The sequence below is a fragment of the Engystomops pustulosus genome, chromosome 4, assembly GCF_040894005.1.
Source record: "Engystomops pustulosus chromosome 4, aEngPut4.maternal, whole genome shotgun sequence".
Classification (NCBI taxonomy): Eukaryota; Metazoa; Chordata; class Amphibia; order Anura; family Leptodactylidae; genus Engystomops; species Engystomops pustulosus.
This window is the reverse complement of record NC_092414.1, coordinates 71,308,717-71,327,002: the sequence shown is the minus strand read 5'-3', so window position 1 is coordinate 71,327,002 and position 18,286 is coordinate 71,308,717. Positions and strand designations below refer to the sequence as shown.

The 18,286-nt window shown below is 43.1% G+C and overlaps 1 protein-coding gene across 2 annotated transcripts in view; it reads right to left on the bottom strand.

The window, feature by feature from the left end:
• SLC26A2 (solute carrier family 26 member 2) overlaps nucleotides 1-16,764 on the bottom strand; it is a 62,775-nt gene extending 46,011 nt beyond the window's left edge. Inside the window, exon 1 of one of the 2 annotated variants that reach the window (XM_072146213.1) lies at nucleotides 16,629-16,764. The gene's annotated coding sequence lies outside the window, so the exon portion shown is untranslated. Of the gene's footprint in view, nucleotides 1-10,120; nucleotides 10,218-16,628 lie in introns of those variants that run through there. The other variant, XM_072146212.1, reaches the window with a different exon arrangement.
• Between the last annotated feature and the right edge of the window lie 1,522 nt (nucleotides 16,765-18,286).

Sequence of the window (18,286 nt, the reverse complement as noted above, 5' to 3'; positions counted from 1 at the left end):
TGTCCACTGGAAATAAACAATGAAGCTTCTATGGCAGGACAACAAGCAGAGATCCAGAAAACCGTGAGGAATTGAAACAGAAAATATACAGGCGGTCCCCTACTTAAGGACACTCGACTTACAGACAACCCATAGTTACAGACAGACCCCTCTGACCTATGGTGAAGCTTTCTGAATGCTTTACTATAGTCCCAAACTGCAATGATCAGCTTTAAGGTGTCTGTAATGAAGCTTCATGGATAATCCTTGGTCCCATTACAGCAAAAAATGTTTAAACTCCAATTGTCACTGGGGTAAATTTTTTTTTTGTCTGGAACTACAATTATAAAATATACAGTTTCGACTTACATACAAATTCAACTTAAGAACAAACCTCCGGACCCTATCTTGTACGTAACCCGGGGACTGCCTGTATTGGAAAATTTTATAACTTTTCATTATTTAACCCTTTCAGTACCGATGGTCATTGGTGCCAGAAAAACCTGGTCAATTTTTGACGTTCTGAAAAGCACTTCTTTAAATGACGATATCTCTGGAAAAGCTTTACGTATCAAAAACAAATGTTTTTTTCAAGACATGTGAGACTTGATACCATAGTTTTTATAATTACATATTTGAAATTTGCCATTGATTGACTACAAATGTGAAAAAAATAAGATTTGTTGTCATTTTTCCAATTAAAGTGGTTTTTTTTTTAAAGTAGTAACTTCTACCAAACCTTGTTCTAAATATGTCCAGCATTATTCCATCCCCCTTTCCCAGATTCAGCTACAGATACAGAGGGTGCATGTACTTCTGCAATAAAGAAAAGTGAAAGTCTTTCATGCAGCTTCTTCTATGCTTCTTCTATCCTGTCTGTGCCCCCACACTTCAAACGCCTATATCTCCTGAACCCTTGCACCTAGAAACTCGTGTATGGACTGTGTATGGATGCTCAACAGAACCGGACATATCCACTCTAAAAGTTACACTAAAATAAAAGCAATACAGCAATAAAAAGCTGTACATAAAAATCAACTTTTTTAGTGCAAATTTAAGGGTGGATATCTTTGGCTCTGTGGAGCATCCATACACAATCCCACAATCTTCGATGCTCCTACCAGAAATCTTCGGCGTGCAGTTTCCTCCTCGTCTGCGAAACCTTCCTGCGCATACGCAAAACTGCAGGCCTGCGGCTGCTCGGTCACTGCTCCGAAGCCAGAGCTGCGCAGCCGCAGGCCAGGTATTCTGCGCCGATGGCAGGTTTTGCAGACAAGGGCGCACAGCTACTAGGAGCTGCAGGCTGAAGATTTCTGGTAGGAGGATAGAAGAGGCCACTGGGGCTTAGAGTAGCTGCGCCGTGTAGCCTCAACTCCGGCTATTCCACGCCCCAATAGCCTCTTTACAAAATGTGCATGTTAGGCAAATAAAAGTTATTTAAAAATTGCAGGGACGTGAGAAGTAGCCCTTAAAAGGGCTATCCTCACGTCCTATAGATCCACCTACCACCCGATCTACCTTTATATGTAGATCAGTGGTGGTAGGTTCCCTTTAATATGATACATGCCAGTGTTCAGGAGATATAGCCGTTTGAAGTTGGCTACTGTAATGACTTAAATTTACATACTTTCTGCAATTTGTCACAGTAAAAGCTGCCATACATTTACATGGTATGTTACTGAAGGGGTTAAACAATATCAATTACCAGGAATGTGATTTTTAGCTAGTGACAGGTCCCAATTGTCTATTGCATGCAGATTTTAAAAATGCCTTTGTTGGAATTCTGAGAGTAGTTTATGTAAGTTTAATTCACATTACCAGGCTCCCTGTCAGCAGCATGTGGTGAGTCCCAAGCGGATGGAGTGGATAGAGCAGCTGGAGCCGGTGTGTGCCTATGTCAGTATCCTCTCCTCCACACTCAACTAGTGATGTGTTGTTCGCAACAAGCCGCCTCATGTTCGTGAACCGGCTCTTGTTCGTGAACGACGTGAGATAGCTCACCTCAGTGAACCGATGGCTCAATTAAGCCCGCACCCAACCATCTCACCACATGCTCCTCCTGTCAATCCATTTGATAGTATAAGAGTGTCGGAAATTGCAGAGCATAGCACTCCCATAGTAATAAATTAAGTGGCAGGACGCATGCTTGACCTCCCACTCTACCCAATAGTGAGAAGAAGACCCCCATTCTTTGTATTGCTATGGGTCCTGTTCCTGTGATTGGAGGGGGGGTCTGCAGTCGCATCCTCATCAATCAGACTATCACCCATTGCGTCGAAAATTTGCAAACTTGGTAGAAAGCATTTAAAATTTATTAAGATGGGCACACAGTCCCTTTAAACTGCACTACAGCAACAATATTTCAATGTGACAGTGAGTCTAATGACCAGAACCAGTAGCATCATATTGATCACTATGATTTTGTTTATCATAGAATAGTAGTTGGGGTACAATCACTGGTTATAACAGAGCCCTGAAGGGGGCAATGTCCGCATCTGTGAAATGAAAGATTGCAGACCTCATACATTTGATCCTGAGCGCACCGCTGCTAGACATTAATAAGGAGAGAGCCTGCTCCTGACTGCAAAAGGGGAGCTGCAGCTGGACATTAATAAGGGAGGGGACTGCTGCTGGACCACATATTACTTACAACGCAACAAGTAATTAGTTGGGCAGAAAATGTTATCATTTGTTTCTATGTATGAGGAACCTTCATAAGCATTTCCTGGATCTCCGTCAGGCGTGTGGGCAAGGATTGGCCAGTTTAACACTACATACAATCTAGGGCAGTGATGGCGAACCTTTTAGCGGCCGAGTGCCCAAACTGCAACCCAAAACCCCCCTTATTTATTGTGAGGTGCCAACCAAAAATTAAAGCAGTATCTTATTGCTCCCTGTTCTTCAACAACGTTCGATCATATTGGCCTCCTGAGGACAAGATGGAAAATTTGCATCATTTTAGCTTCTTGCCTGTGTCCCTCTGTACACAGAGAATTATGGAGCCAGCAGGAGGTCCTCCAAAGATAATTTGGCCCTGTCTACTTATTCTCCTTCTTCCTACAGTCCCAAGTAGTGAAGTATCACTTAAATATATGACTGAAAGCCGCATCTTTTAAGTTGCTTGGAACTGCAGGAAGATTCTTTGAGTCCTGTCTGGTGTGCTGGGGGAATGGCCCGGGTGCCCACAGAAAGGGCTCTGAGTGCCGCCTCTGGCACCCGTGCCATAGGTTCGCCACCACTGATCTAGGGGGTTAGATATGACAACAAAGGGATTAACCTATCTAATAGAGCAGCTACTCTTGACCATGAATTACTGGAGATCAGTTTGGCAGCCACATTTGTTGTACAGTTTGTATGGCAAGTAGTTACCTGCTAATTCATCTCACTGAGAGATGATCAGTTTGCAGATCTCAAAGCAATGCAAACTGTAAATCAATAGCGGATAAAAGATTTTTATTTCAAATAAGCAGATTTCAAATAAGCAGCTGATTTTTCAGCTTACTTTTCCAACCCAAAGGATACTTGAAACTGTTAGTACAGTATTGAACAATAATTTACTTATGGTATTTGCCAGGGGTTGGTAGGTGGATGGGTAGCCATAAATAGCTATTCTGGATATTATACACTATCAGCAACGATGCTGTATCATCCTAACATATAGCAAAGTGAACAATGTATCCAGACTTCATTGACATAAATACATCCACATGTCACCAAAAACAGCAAATAAAGAGAATCCATCAAAAAAACAATGTGTACAAATGCAAGAGGAAGTAGTGTATAACCTCAGATGGATACTTTCTCTGACCTACGTGTCACATGGCTGGATATACAACTTGGTAGAGAGAAAAAGATGACAGGTTAATTATATTCCTGACATACTGCACACAGTAAACATGCTATTAATTATGCTCATTACAGGAAACAGAATAATGTCCGGATGGATTAAGTAGAAATAGAAGATAATTTCACAATCCACTGACTAATGAAATCTGAACACAGGGACATTATAGACATCTATCTAATAAGAGCCACACAAGACTTGTGATGTTCTAGGGCAGTGGTGGCGAACCTATGGCACGGGTACCCAGGCCATCACCAGAGATGACCACAGGCATCTTCCTGCAGTCCCAGACAGCCCAGGACTTGCTGTGCACAGAGCTATTTTAAAGTGACACCTCTACCTGGGACTACTGGAGGAGTGGGAATGTGTGGACAGATCTGGATTATCATTGTAGCTCCTGCTCCGGCCCTGACAATTCTTCCTGTTTATGGGACCTTGGAGGGAAACTACAATGATCATCCAAATTTCTTCTATTTTCTGCTATATTGGTGTCCTCGGGGTGCTGATATGAATGAAAGCTGTGACAGAGCAGGGAGTATAAATCACAAATTAAATTTCTGTGTTGGCACTTTGCGATGAATAAGTGGGTCTTGATTGTAGTTTGGGCACTCGTTCTCTAAAAGGTTTGCCATCACTGTTCTAGGGTAATATGTGCGGCACTAGTGGTTTATTACAGTGAAGAAGTTAATAGGAACATCCCTAAGGTCAAGACTGGAAACACCCTGGCCCTTGTGTACATGAGTAAGCTGAAAAATGCTGTATGTTCGACCACAGATATGTCATTATTTTTTTTTACCAAAAACGTGGGCACAATGGAAACAAGTACACCCCATGAAAACCTATGTGTAAATGACTAAGTACACCCCATGAAAACCTATATATAAGGCTGCTTTCACACAAACGTATGCCATGGCTGGGTCAGGACTCTGGTGTAGCATACGTTCACCTGGAGAGGTGAGCACATAGGAAGGGTACTAAGCATGAGTACATCCCATGAAAACCTATGTGTAAATGACGTAGTATATCCCATGAAACACTTTTACAGCAATAACATACAGCAATAGCAATGAAGTCCTTGCTTCCTGTAGACTTCATCAGTCTCTCACATCATTCTGGAGGAAATTTTGGCCCACTCTTCTTTAGAATATTGATAAAATAATCATAATATGGGGGAATCTGTTGTGTGTCTTAGGCCCATTAAAGGGGTTGAACCAAGTCTACATGTTATCCCCTATCCACAGATATCTCCAGAATTCCCAGTATTTATGAGTGCAGGAGATATGTGAGCGCTGTGCTCTGCAGTTTCCAACACTCCAATACAATTTAATGGCGGGGTGCATGCTCGTTACTGAGCACCACCAGATTTCTCAGGGACAGTTTGCTGTCCCTCTCAGCTATTTAATCCTCACCAGTCTGATTGTTATCCTCATACTATGGATAACATGAAAACATGGTACAACCCCTCTAATGTTATTCCACCCCTTTTATGGGTCCTAGCAAAATCAGGACTGTTGGTAAGTATGCTGTACAAATGTAATGTTATACACTTGAGGCATTATTGGGCAGAGCACAATACAGGCAGTCCCCAGGTTATGTAGGTAATTCAGAGCAGGTATATTGTGTAAGTGTAACTCCAGACAAATGATTTTTTGATTCCTGTGTCAATTTGATTTACAATAAAGCTTCATTACAAACACCTTACAGTTGATCATTGCAGCCTGGGACTGAATATAGTAAATCACCAGCATCCAGAGACCTTCACCAGAGGTCACAGTGGGCAGAGACGTTTATAACTAGGGGTTGTCTGTAAATCAGGTGTCATAAGTCGGGGCTGCTGGTACATTGTTTTCTGGAATAGAGCCACTATACAGAGATGTAAGCCTGGGTTCACATTGTGTTATGTGCCATACGTTGTAAGAATATGTCAGAAGGATGCCGATGTGTTCTCACAACGTATGGCACAGATGTTTCCCTCTATATCCCTATACAGTAGGATACATTGCCTGGGGATCCCCACTCCCCCTGAATGTGGGGGGAAGAGTGTACTGCTGCCGATGAACGGGGCGTTCCCCCAGTAATGTCACTGTCCTAATAAGTCCTGCTGTTTTAGGCGTTAGGTATAGTGGCCAGACAGAGGCAAAAACTATGCCTCCATCTGCCATTATTTGTCAAAGTATATGCTAAGCGTATACATCGGGTGCTTTCCCCACATATACACTTAAGATAAGATAATCCTTTATTAGTCCACAGCAGCAGAGAGGGTACAGAGAGTGAAGTACAAACTATGACAACAATAATATTAGGGATAAATGAACAAAAAGAAAAGGGGGATAAAAAGACAAAAAAGAGACAAGCAATGATCGGCAGTCTGATGTTCAGTCTGTGGATGGGACTTGCAGGGACTGGTTAGGTGGGGGGCGCAGGTTACTTCTGTTTGGGCCTTGTTAGTTGAACAGCCTGATACAGCGGGGAGGAATGACTCACGATAACGCTCCCTCTCACACTTGGAGTGAAGAAGTCGGTCACTGAATGTGCTCCCCAATGCCACCATAGTCTTATTCATGGGATGGGAGCTATTCTCCAGAATAGACTTCAACTTACACAGTGTCCTCCTCTCAGCTACCACCTGCACTGTGTCAGGGGGACCCCCCAGGACAGAACTGGCTTTCCTAATCAGTTTGTCCAGTCTGCTCCTCTCCCTCGCTGAGATGCTGCTTCCCCAACAGACTATGCCAAAGAAGATGGCTGGTGCCACTACAGAGTTGAAGAGCCCCCCGCACTCCAAATGCCCTCAGCCTCCTCAGCAGGTATAGCCTGCTCTGACCCCTCCTGTGAAGTGCATTTATGTTCTCTGCCCACTCCAGTTTATTGTTGAGGAGGACACCCAAATACTTATAGCACTTCACTGCCTCAATGTCTGTCCCATGGATAACCACGGTAGCGTATACATAAAACATGGTGTGAACCCAGCCTAAGAGTGTAATATATCCTGCCACTTTATACTGTGAACAGTCCAACCTGAGGGATTGCTGCCTTGTATCTGCCTACTTGCCCATGAACTTTCACTTTATTTGGCAAGTCTCAAATATGTATGGGGTGCTCGTCTTGTAGACATAACCTGAAATTCTGCACAGTTATCTGTAACAAGTGGCAGGGTCTCAGCAACCTATGGGAATCCTGGACTGCTGTCAAAATTCAAGGTCTGTTTGGTCTGAATCATTTTTCAACTTGTGTGTGTAGCTGGATGTCAAGCTTTCCTTTATCAAAGCTTATGTGAGTAACCATACAATCAAGTGCTCAGTAAGGAACAAAGATTATATATACTGTAACTATAAACCATAAGACTGATCATTAATGGTCTATCCCAGTGATGGCAAACCTTTTAGAGACCGAGTGCCCAAGCTATAACAAAGACCCACTTATTTATCGCAAAGTGCCAACACAGAAATGTAATTTGTGATCTATACTCCCTGCTCTGTCACAGTTTTCATTGATACCAGCCACCTGAGGACACCAATAAAGCAGAAAATAGTCCCAGGTAGAGCTGTCACTTTAAAATAGCTCTGTGCACAGCAAGTCCTGGGCTGTCTGGGACTGCAGGAAGATCCCTGGAGTCATCTCTGGTGATGGCCTGAGTGCCCACAGAAAGGGCTCGGAGTGCCACCTCTGGCACCAGTGCCATAGGTTAGCCATCACTGGTCTATCCTGTATATAGGTCAATTAGGGTTTGGATGTTTTCAGCACTGTGTAGTTAACCAGTTGCAATAGCCATGCAGAGCCACTGAAGAGTGTATGGAGCTGTTTGCTTCTAGCCCTACAAACTCTGCACAAATAAGCTGAACATTGCCGGGACATTATACACTTGAGGCATTATTAGATCCCCAACAATATCAAATTTGTGATATTATAAATGTTTTATCCAGGTTTGTGATACAGAGGACCCATCAATAGGATCAATCAGTTATCACCACCAAATCAGTGGGACTGTGGCACTTGGTACCACAACCCACCAACTGATTCTGGCAGTCTCCAGCACTGGAATCAACATAGTGTATAGTGGTTAACTACAATATGGCAACTCCTAGCACCCCCAACATCTCAGGCACCCCCTAAAGACCTAACTGGAAAGTTCCTCCATCTACAATCTAAGAGTTGTGAGCAGAAAATTATTATTAGAAAAGTTTTTGTAGATTTTGTATTTTATTTAGCCAAGCATATACTAGGTTCAGGAGTGTACTTTGTGATTGACCCTTCACAAGGAATAAATAAGTCAATAAATAAGACCACCCACATGACTACTAAGCCCACAAAGAGTAATTAGTTGTATTGGATTACTTCCTGCCGAACTATACAATATCAATAGGCTCAGCGTCTTCTACATACTGAGAACTGATGGCTCCATATGTTCAACTTTTATCTCCTAAACGATTATAGAATATTGTATTAGATGGTCCTTTAAAGTATTCTACATATGAGGACTCAATTACAAAATCTATTGAACTTATAGAAGGAAAAGTCATGGGACGACCCATTAATTCTCTTAATTTTCTTTTATAACTGGGTGTGTATGGGGTTTATTTAGGGTTCCGTTTTTTATGGAAAGAGTATTGTAGTATATTTTTGCTGTCAGAAGGGATGCAACACTAGTAAAGGGTGATTTCTGTAGCCTCAGGCATCACTATATGTGCACCTGCCCCCACACATATATATCTGTGATAGGTGTTAACGTTACAGTATACAGTAACAAGTGGTTTGTCCTCACAATCAGTATAGAGAGTTGGATACAGTATCACATGGTTCCTGAGCCTGGTAGAAGTGAGCAGAAGGCTACAGATGGTAGCTGTGCCTGCCTTAGAGGCACATTGACACATGCTTCATGAGACTGGCAGCAGTGTACAGTAGCCTTTCTGCTGGGGGGAGCTGTGCCCACTTTAGAAGTACATTGCCCCATGCTTCCTGAGTCTGGTAGCAGGGTACAGTAGCCTTGCTGCAGGGGGGGGGGGCTGTGCCCACATTAGGAGTACAGTGCCACATGCTTCCTGAGCCTGGCAACAATGTACAGTAGGCTGGCTGCAGGGGGGAGCTGTGCCCACATTAGGAGTACAGTGCCCCATGCTTCCTGAGCCTGGCAGCAGTGTACAGTAGGCTGGCTGCAGGGGGGAGCTGTGCCCACATTAGGAGTACAGTGCCCCATGCTTCTTGAGCCTGGCAGCAGTGTACAGCAGGCTGGCTGCAGGGGGGAAGCTGTGCACACATCAGGAGTACAGTGCCCCATGCTTCCTGAGCCTGGCAGCAGTGTATAGTAGCCTGGCTGCAGGGGTAAGCTGTGCCAACATTAGGAGTACAGTGCCCAATGATTCCTGAGTCTGGCTGCAGGGGGTAAGTTGTGCCCATAGTAGGAGTACAGTGCCCCATTATTCCGGAGTCTGGCTGCAGGGGGTAAGTTGTGCCCATAGTAGGAGTACAGTGCCCCATTATTCCGGAGTCTGGCTGCAGGGGGTAGCTGTGCCCACATTGGGTGTACAGTGCCCATGGTTTCTGAGCCTGGCAGCAGTGTACAGTAGCCTGGCTGCAGGGGGTATCTGTGCCCACAATAGGAGTACAGTGCCCCATGATTCATGAGCCTGGCAGCAATTTACAGTGGTCTGGCTGCAGGGGGTAGCTGTGCCCACAATAGGAGTACAGTGCCCCATGATTCCTGAGTCTGGCTGCAGGGGGTAAGTTGTGCCCATAGTAGGAGTACAGTGCCCCATTATTCCGGAGTCTCGCTGCAGGCGTAAGCTGTGCCCACAATAGGAGTACAGTGCCCCATGATTCCTGAGCCTGGCTGCAGGGGGTAAGTTGTGCCCACAGTAGGAGTACAGTGCCCCATTATTCCCATTATTCCTGAGTCTGGCTGCAGGGGGTAGTTGTGCCCACAGTAGGAGTACAGTGCCCTCATTTTGGCAGCTGTCATTCAGTAGCTGACTCCGCCCCGGTCTCTAAGCTCCTGTGTGCAGTGTAATAGATAAGATAGCAGCATACGTACAGCGGGTCATAAACACTTCAGCATCACAGTTACTACAGTTACTGCAGTTACTACAGCACGTAGACTAAACACAAGCTGCAGAAGTGCAGGGCAGTGTAATGTCACCACTTACAGAACTCTACACAGTCCACAACCTGGAGCAAAGCAACTTCTACAAGTTCTTGCACAATCCACAGCACATATACCCGGCATAGAGCTGGCCAGCCTGGCACTGCCCTGTGCCTGTCACACTGCCCCCCGTTACTCTATGCTAATGTGCTGGTACTCACCGGGCTCCCTGCTCTGTGCACAGTGACATGAGAGGGCTCCTATGGCCCTAGTAAGGAGGCAGCAGCTGTCATGGGGCTGTCCTGCACACAGGGGGCGGGAAACTTCCTCAACAAGTCAAGTGTAACTACACCCATGTGGGGAGGAGATGGCACACAGTGTGGGGCTGAGGCAGGACGTGTGCTAGAGCCCTGCCAGGCGCAGGACAGGGGCTCTCTGTGCTCTGCTAAACACAATGGAGCTAATTCATCCACTAGTGGTGGCACCGAGACCTGCTGTGAGGCATGGCACCTTCACTGCAGAACTTCAGAGATACACAAAGACAGGATTCCAAAAACTCTTTCATGTATATGGTATATTCACTCATATTACACACCTAGAAGTCTCTCACAGTTTCCCAAACGCACTGCCCCACATTTATTACGTGTCTGCGCCAGCTTTCTGTCTGACTTTACACTGAAAATAATGTGCAAACTGCTTGCACATGGATTTATAAAGTGTCTGCTCCAGTATTGTGTCACGGCTGCATTATGTATGCCGCGCTATAAAATTCTGCACCTAAATTGGGCGTTCTGGTGCAGACCACATTTATTAATGCGGCTCGACAGCATTGTCAAAAATCCACTCCAAAAATGAACCAATGGCAAAAAGCAGCTATGCGGGTAAGTCATATACCATTGGTGGCACTCAGACACCTCTCTCCGGGCACCCAGGCCTTTGCCCCAGCACAGAGTTTGCCAGACAGGACTTGTGACAACATCCTGCAGTAATGGGCAGACCAGGATGTGCCAGACTCGATTTTAAAGTGACACATATTTGGCTGCTCTGGGACAGCAGTAGGAGTGAATTTATGTAATTGGGGCTGGATTATGATTGGAGCTCCTGATCCGGGCCCCACAACTTTATCTCTTCAGGTTGACCCTGGAAAGATGTCTCAATGATAATCCAAACTGGTCCTCCTTTCAACAGTATTGAACAGTTTAATGAAGACTCCAATACAATTGTCAGCTGTGGCGAGACGTTAGTTACGAAGTTAAGTTAAGAAGTTACTGCTTAAACTGCTGAGGTGACACATTGTTAAAAGTAAGTGGATTTTGATTTTAATATGGGCAATCAGTCTCTAAGTGGTTTGCCAACCCAAACTTCACTTTCCAACCGGGGTGAGATTGGTTATGCCATATAACTGTAATTATATCTGCTACACAGAAAGCAGTATTGTGGCTTGGATAGTTTGTATTGCTAAAAAAGTAATCTATTGCAAGTTTTTCAACAATTTTTTCAACACCTGAACATTCATAGACTGTAAGCTCTTGTGAGCAGAGTCTTCATGCCTATTGTTTCACCTGCCCATGGATTACTCTGTAATGTCTTATTTTCTTTGTATATCACCTCCTGATCGGTAAAATGCTACAGAGTATGATAGCGCCATATAAATAGATATTTATTATTATAAAGAGCTACAACTTGTAGATGACTAGGGAAGGGACATTGCTCTTACTGTAACAAATTTCATCCTTGGTGCTGTAAAGCAATAACTGACTTGTTGTGGTTTCTAAATCTGTAAAAATGCCATCTACTATGCTACAAATCTAATTTACCAAATAGCTACTGGGGATTCTTCTGTGGTTACCTGCAGAGATTTCCTGCATGTGCTATCCATGATATCCCAGCACAAGACTATGGTCACACAAGGCAAATATGCTTCTGACTTTTCATCATGGAAAATTCAGTAGCGTGAACTCCGTTTTTGGGTATAATGAACTGAAATGAACTCCCACTTGTTTGCAGAAGTCTTTGTGAAGGTCATGCAAAGGTATCAATGTGAATAAACTACCTTGACACTTGTATTTAACCTTGTTAAATGTGCAAAGGGGAAATATAGGGGGCACACATTCTGCAAGGGAAAGGTAGTCATGGATAACATAAGCCACTTATGTCTTTATAGATTATTCTTTCTGTAATTCATACTAATGACCCATTGTATAATCAGCATCAGTCATCAGTATATCATCAGTGGGAGTCTGACACCCGTTTCTGCATCAATCAGCAGTTTTAACTGGAACCAACACATGGGATGGATAGAGGCATGGATAAAAGGGATTTTCCCACCAAATAAGTTAGGTCCTATTTACAAGATAGAGCCTAACTTGCTAATCGGTGGAGGACTCCGTTTTGAGACCCCCAAAGATTACGAGAACGGGGGTCCCATGGGGTCGGAGGTACCTGCGTCGGACCTCTCGTCTCTCCCCGAGATTAATGGAGCAGGCGGCCATGCATGTCCGTTCTGCTCCATTCATCTCTATGGAGCTGACAGAGGTTGCCGAGGCCCCCATCGATCACTGAGACCCCTGTGGATAGGACCTAACCTGTTTGTGGGAAAACCCCTTTAAGACAATTGGCCCTGGGCTGTATAAATATTATAGCCCCTTAAGGTCTGGAATTCACTTCCTATATATAGTCAAGCTTATTGAGGAATGGAGGATGCATCATTTCTGCAGGCTTTCTGGACTTTTTCATGATCTGTGGTTTCAGAACCTTTGTAGGACTTCAAAGGTCCTAAAATGGCTCTTGTGTACATGTGTATTGAAAGCAGGAACAGATGCACAAGGATTTATGGGTGAAGGTCCTTCTGAGTATAAAAGTTTTGGGTGGATTGGGTTGCCATCAGCCCCCTAGAAAGTTTGGGCCCTGGGTTACCATCCAAACCATCTATATTATAATCCACTCTGCATTGGATGGAGCTGAACAAGAAGGCCCAGCTGACTGAACAGAGAAGGTGTGAGAATCTGTTGTACTTTTATTATGTACCACTAGTGGCTGCTGTTTCTCTGTTGTCTTGTGCTGCACTTCTGCTCCTCACCACTGGAGGCTGCTGTAATTGCCCTTAAATTTGCCCTTACCTAAGATGATGGATTTAATGCAGCATTTAATCCTGTTTGGGGTTCATCTTGTTTCCTGTTTGGGCCTATAAAAAACCATGAGGCAATCCGAACATTGCTTGAGTATAGTGATTTGTTCCAGTCTCCTGCTCCCTGAACTGTCTCACCCAGACAATATGGACCTAAGTGTATTAAACCTGCTGTGATCTACTCTACTACCTGCATTATTGTTCCAACGCCTCAGTCCTGAGGCCTGTCTCTCTCCATCCGGCTACTGGATTCCAGCCGTGTCTACCAGTATTGTAACAGTAGGATTTACTGCAGCTCCACTCCCATTAAGTGAATAAGATCCGAGCTGCAGTTTTTCTGTGCTACTGATAGCCTTCTCTAGCCTCTGTTGTGTAGATACCATAGCACCAAAGCTACCCCCATGATAACACACTGATAACCTGTGCTGATGTTACAGTAGGTTGTGAATTCTGATTGGAAAATCAATAAACTCCTTTATCTATGTTATATTCCAATATATGATTTCAGCTTTGATAGGTTGATCTGCATGATCTTGTTTCAGAATAAGCTTTGGTATCTATCTAATGGGTGAGTTGCAGTGTGGACTAGATTTTATCCATGAAAGAAGGGAGTGGTAGCTGAGTCAGTACAATTATTTGGGCGTGAAATGGATAAGTTAATAATTTAAAGATATTGTGCAAACAATACATAATGAGAAACATTTTTCCTTATTAATGACCATTGTAAATGTTTCACTTTGATTACAGATGCTATAAGGTTTTGGGGTGAATTCATTCTGATATTGTACATTGCAGCAAGTGAATACTGTAAATAAAACAGGTTTGGTTAAAAATTATGGTTCCCTTAAATTAACCCACTAGTGACTGCAGTAAATATAGATAGTCAGATCTTTTGTAACATTGTTAAAAGGAGATGCAGAGGTCCACAGGAGCAGTACAGACGTTTCCAGCTGTGGGCACAGAATAAATGGTAACTTAGTCAATTAATTCAGAAGAGAATGTGACTGTAGTCTGCTGGACAGGATTTCCCTTCATGTGATGTACTGTAATAATGAGATTTGTTATGTTACTTTCACATTGTAAAGGAGTAAGTGAAGGAGTAGAAGGCTATATCTGTGGATAATGCCTGGAATAAAATAATTACTTATACATTACTATTGCTGTTCTTCAAGTTTAGGTTCTGATTTTTAAGATGATTTCAAGATGGGTAAATATTGATGGATAGAACATGCTGTTATTTTTCATGTGATCCAATAAATTTTGCTCTTGATGATCATCATGCCAGTGAATGGAAAAAACTGTACACAGTGAGTCTTTCTTAGTTGTCAACATGAAAACCCAAAGTTTGAATTAATATGAAAGTAAAGTATAAACTAATAGAAAACCTGTGAGGCCACAAGTAGCAGGAAGTAGAGCTGAAAGATTCCTAGTGCTACCGTCATGCCGTCCCCTCCCCAACATTATTGATGTGAGCTTACATCCCCATTACACTGCGGGCCCCATAGTAGCTGCTATGGCTGTTACCCCAGTAGTTCCATTCCTGCTCATAAAATATATTATTGGTATTACCGCAGGATATATCATAAATTTCTAAGAGACGCAGGTCCCACCTCCAAGACACACACACATCTCTAAAACGAGCCCTGTCAGACCCCTTCCCAATTTTATGTTATGGATACAGGGGAGAACTGTGTTGTATGCATCTCACAAGTTACATAACCATTTCCATCACACAATACCTTACTGCAAACTCTGAAAAAAAATAAGTGGGAAGGGTGCTAGAACACTAAGAATAGTGGTGCAACAGGCATGCAAATAAGGCCCATGAGTTCTAAAGGCGACTCAATGCAAAACTGGGACAAATTTGTGGCACAAAGTCTATAATAAATGCCCCCCAATGCCTCTTTTGCTACCTTGTACAGCAGCCCCCTTATCATAAAGCATGACTTTCAGGAAACCTTGCAGGCTCACAATATGGGGGTATATAAGAGGGTGCCCACAATATGGGGGATATGAGAAGGGGCCCACAATACAGGTGTATGAGAGGTGGCAACAATATAGGGGGCTATGAGAGGGGACCTGCAATATGGGGGTATGCGTTGGGGCTACAATTTAAGGGATACATCAGAAGGGCCACAATATGAGGAAGAGATAAGAAGGACCTCAGTATGTGGAGGAGATGAGAAAAGCCTCAGTATGAGGAAGACATGAGAAGGGCCACAGTATGAGGACGAGAAGGGCCACAGTATGAGGACGAGATGAGAAGGGCCACAGTATGAGGAAGAGATGAGAAGGGCCACAGTATGAGGACGAGATGAGAAGGGCCACACTATACGGAGGAGATGAGAAGGGTCACAGTATGAGGAGGAGATGAGAAAGGCCACAGTATGAGGAAGAGTTGAGGAGCCTCAATTTGAGGGGGAGGTGACGGGCCACGATGTGAGTGGGAGGTGAGGGGCCACAATATGAAGAAAAGGTGAGAAGGTCCACAATATGAGCGGGAGATGAGAGGCCATAGTATCAGGGGGAGGTGAGAGGTCACAATATGAAGAGATGAGACGTGAGAGCACAATATGGGCAGGAGGTGAGGGGCCACAAAAGGAGTTGGCAGAGGCACGAATTGCTTTTTAATTAGTCCTACCTAATGCTGGACCTTACATCCATGGTCACAAGATTGAATTACATTTTAGGTGCTTCTGGAGAATCTCCTCCTTGAATGCAGACTCCTCCTCAGATATGTTTAGACTTAAAAGCTTGTGCTGGGTAAGTAGCAACAAAGCATGTTACTACTTACCAAACACAAGCATTTAGATCTTAACACATCTGCTTTCCGGAAGGAGTCTGCATTCATGGAGGAGATTCTCCATATGGACCTAAAATGTATTTTAAAACACAATTTAATCGCATCTTGTGCACATGGTCTTAGGCTGCATTCACATTATGGGGCAGATTTATCAAGCTGTCTAAAAGTCAGAATATTTTTAGTTGCCCATGGCAACCAATTACAGCTCAGCTTTCATTTACCAGTGCTCATGAATATTTTAAAGGAGAGCTGTGATTGGAATATTCTGACTTTTAGACAGCTTGATAAATGTGCCCCTATATGTTTGCATTGCGTTAAGTCATCATTAATACTGGTGTGTTTTGGGATGCATTTTGCCTGATGCATTTGTTGTGCCTTTCAGACGCAATAAAAATGCATTCTGTAAACGCTGCTTTAGAATATACACTATTTACCATGCAGCGGTAGGTGGGCACCCCAGAATCTATTTCACTGGTGAGCACTAGCCCCCAGTCCGGCCCTGAAAACTAGTGACATGATGTGGGATTAAAGCCAAACCAGGATATCTATTCCAAAAGCAACCAATTCCCATCTGTAGACAGCACTGTTTTGACAGGGTTGTGTCTCTTTAGTAAAGTGTAAGGAATGGGTTTTGGTGATGGATAGGCTTTTGACTAGAGTAAGGGAGTAAGAGTTCTCTTTATGGAGACTTTGCCAATTAAGGTCATTGATAGCCATTGATGCTCCAGTAGGGGATTCCAGGAAATATGAAAATAAGTTTTCCAGGATGGGGCATGGAAAACAATGCCTCTTTTGCTACCTTGTGTCTTTCCACCACTACAGATGATATATCTCTGGCGCTAGTAACAGGGCCCACTATCAAAGGGTAAAACTGAGCTGGCACTGCTTGGAAAGCTGCAACTTGTTTTCCTCTTCTAAATATAGACAGATTTCAGGTTCCGCTGTACACACAAATTATTGTTAACTTTAGTTGGTTTCGTAAAGTGATTTAGTAATGTTAAATCTTTATTAAATTTTAATGTACTGCATAATTCTGGGGACACTTTGAAAATAATTAGCATCTACTGAGGTCAAGTGCCAAACTAAAGTATTTATAGAACATTCATGATCTTTCTTTATTGTGTAGACCAAGTTATTTCAGCCTAAATGTATGCCCCTACTACCCGCCCCTGTCCTTTTGTGAGCATGTTGATTTTTATAGAAACTTTTTCAGAAAGAAGCCGTCGTCAAAAATGTGGCTTGAACTGTCTGTATTCTAAACCACAAACCTAATGCTGCATGTAAAACCTGTGGTAATGCAGCCATATTCTGAAACACATACAGCTAAGTTACACGGTGAGGATAATATTACAAAAAAAAACCATCTGACCTCTGCAACAGCAAAAAAGTGCCAAGTCTGAAGTCATTTAGACAGTAAAACACAGAACAACTAAATGACAGGTCCATGATATGGACTCCACAGTGCTTTCTGCATTCCTGTTTTTGTTATAAGTTACTGTTGTGGTGAAAAGATGGAATGTGTCACCAAAATAATAATAAAAAAATATATACATATAGATTATTTTCTTTGAATTTTAGCATTTGGGTTTATATTTTTCCAATTTTGGGAATTATTAAAATGTGTTTTTTCTTGATAACACTATTGGCCACTAGAGGGAATATCACCAATGTAATGTATCAATGCAAGGCACAGAGCTCAGATTTTTATATGATAAGGGACTAGTGATTAATGGCATAATTGGGAAGGGGTGAATGTCATTCTCATGTTCTTCTTAAAGCACTTTTTGAGATGTAAAAGACTTTACCTGGTTCTGTACAGATCAGTACAGACACATGTAAGGCTAGGTTCACACTTGTGTAAGTAGCTTCTATTATAACAGCGTAAAACATAGTGTTGCACCCCTGTTATTTTATTCTGCTACCTTACTGTAACCCCCTCTGTATATTTAAACCTTCACCTTCTGTTCTTTTTATGCTCTGTTGTTCTAAAACAATATAAGAGAAACACCTCACACAGGTGTGAACTGGACGTAACAGTGCAAACAAACTGAGACTGCAATGGCCAGAGAAGAACACTTGCTCCTCTCCCATCATAATGGCATCACTGGATAGAAATGAGATTGCAACAATGTATGTAAATTTTTAGAAAGTTGCATCAGAAATCAAGCTTACCGTATGTAATTCAGTATAAGGATAGTTTTTCAGCACAAAAAAATGTCAGCTTATACTTGAATCTATAAAAAAAATGAATTCTGTACCGTACTCAACTTTCCAAAACCCCCTGGTCCTCTTCCTGATTCCTGTGCACGCTGACGGTGCTCACACAGTATGATGTCAGCATCCTGCTGACATCATTGTCGCTGCCACCCACAGAAGTCAAGAATAGGACCTGCAGGGGGCATTGGAAAGGTGGGTACTGCCGGAAAGCTGAATGCAGCGCGGCTTTTGTGTCCCTGT